Source organism: Amphimedon queenslandica, unplaced genomic scaffold (genome assembly GCF_000090795.2).
Source record: "Amphimedon queenslandica unplaced genomic scaffold, v1.1 AMPQUscaffold_8678_Cont19381, whole genome shotgun sequence".
Taxonomy (NCBI): domain Eukaryota; kingdom Metazoa; phylum Porifera; class Demospongiae; order Haplosclerida; family Niphatidae; genus Amphimedon; species Amphimedon queenslandica.
This window is the reverse complement of record NW_003551048.1, coordinates 323-2,718: the sequence shown is the minus strand read 5'-3', so window position 1 is coordinate 2,718 and position 2,396 is coordinate 323. Positions and strand designations below refer to the sequence as shown.

The window sequence follows — 2,396 nt, the reverse complement described above, 5'->3', positions numbered from 1 at the left end:
TAATGGAACTGTATGGAGGTGGGATGCTAAATCATAAAGAACCAATAATACACTCACACACAAACTTATTGTAATACACTGTAGATCAGTATACTGTGTATACACCATTATTTTTCTAACAAACAATAATACATTTTAATTATCATTCACTGATGCTAAAAGTATAGCGTCATGACTTGAACTAAAATTGAAAAATAAAAAGTTATTTTGGTTTCTTGTGTACTTTGTACCATATAGAGCGAAATTTTGAGGACTGTAGATTTCGCAAATTTGCCTAAAAATCTATTGAGTGGATCTAATTTTCTCGAATTTATACTGTCTGCCATCTTGTGCCCAATTTATTCGATTTTCGCAAAAGTAATTTTCACTAATCTTCAAAAAATTGCAAAATCCGTGAAATTTACAGCCCTGGAAAATTTTACACTACACAGTACATGTACATGGAGCCTGAGCAATAGCGGAGAAGTGTTATTAGCAGTGGGCGGAGTCAAAGGAATAATTAGAATATTAAGGTAACATTATTATGATATATTTAAATTATAATTGGATTTTATTTTTAGTACAGATACAATGCAGTGCGTTATTGTAAGTATAATTTGTTTGTTGTTTGTTTATATTATTTGTTTGTTGTTGTTTAGACGTTTACAGGTCATGGTAATGCAGTGAATGAGTTACAGATTCATCCAAAAGACAATAACCTCCTACTATCAGCTAGTAAAGGTATAAATACATGTACATCAATACACATGTGAATATGATGCATACACATAATTTTAGAGAGAAAAGATTTTATTCATGTACATGAATATGTACAGACTAGCCTCTCTATATAATGGACACTTTCGTACAAGAAAGTGTCTCTGTTATACAGAGGTGTCCTTTATGTGGAGGTTATTTTATACAGTAAGGAATGTAATTGGTACACTAGGTGCTGTCCATTAAATGGAGGTGTACGCTATAGAGAATGAAAAGGGGATATACTGTATGTGCATGATATGCTTTACTTCTGTGGAGAAAACTTTATTGTTGTCTTTTTTTCACTCCTTCCTCCTCTCTCTCTCTCTTTTCCTTCTCTGTATTGTGTATGCTTTAATTTTGTGGAACAAAACTCTTACCGTTTATTATTGAAATAAGTTTAATTTAATTAATTTTTCTCAGATTATGCCCTGAGGCTCTGGAATACAAAGACAGCCATTTGTGTTGCCATATTTGGAGGTGTGGACGGTCACAGAGACAAAGTCTTAAGTGCTGTATGTTAAACTTTACATGTACATGTAGATCATCCCATATTTAAACCAGGAAGAGGATGAGGACATGTACATGTACAGTATGTAAAGAAATAAGTATTGTGACATACGTACATGTACATGAACATGTAAATATGGTACGTTATATTATTGTTAGTATACATTGTACATGTACATGTACATATATGTGCAGTAATACAAGTGCATGTACATGTATGTGTAAATAATATAATGTAGTGACATGTAAGGTTTACATGTAAATGTACATGTACAAGAATTAATGAGTACATGTATGAAAAAGGAGAGATGGAGGTACATGTACGTGTATAAGTACATGTATATTTAACCCTTTTATTCCTTTCAGGTCGTTTCCAATACTGGAGGTTCATTTTCTGAAATATTTGACTCATGAAATTTATCGTAACTACATTGACTGTGTGAGGTGGTTCAGTTGACTAGCGTTTTCTAAAAGTTGTGAGAATAGTTTGATACTTTGGAGACCTCCACGACCTGACGATAAACCACAACAGAAATCCTTTCAAGTTTTACAAAAGTAAGAAAAGGAAGGGAAGGAGAAAGAGGGACGAGAGGGGGAAATGGTCTTTAAAATCGTCATTATTAGGTTTGAAGTTCCTAACTGTGAGATATGGTATATTCGCTTTGCAATGGACAAGAAAATGAAAGTAAACAAGTTTAATAATCTATTTAAAAAGAATATAAATGTGTACATATAAATGTGTACATATAAATGTTACTTAGTATTTCACAGCGTGACAATGCAAAACATACAAGTACATTTTCTCAAAAAACTAAACACATACTCTAGGGTTTAACTAGTTAATTTTTTTCCTGCAACAAAAGCACTAAAAGCAGCAACAGCAAAAGTAGCAACAATCGGCGCAGTAAAGTATGAAGTTTCCTTGTTCCTGTCTTGAGTCAGTCCAGTTACTAATTCCACATTAAGATTAACATATCTCGATTCCAATTCTGCCTGGCTATAAACGTCGTTGTTTCTGATTTCTTGCATACGATATTCCATAGCTGTTTTCATGTACATCTTGTACGGTATGTATTGATTTATTAGTTGCTCAAAGTGGTTCTTCATCACATGCGCACGATTCATCATTTCACTGATCCCCAGAAATAGAA

At 33.0% G+C, this 2,396-nt stretch overlaps 1 pseudogene; it reads left to right on the top strand.

The window, feature by feature from the left end:
• The first annotated feature begins 431 nt into the window (after window positions 1-431).
• On the top strand, window positions 432-1,804 carry LOC100636935 (polycomb protein eed-A-like; annotated as a pseudogene).
• The last annotated feature ends 592 nt before the right edge of the window (window positions 1,805-2,396 follow it).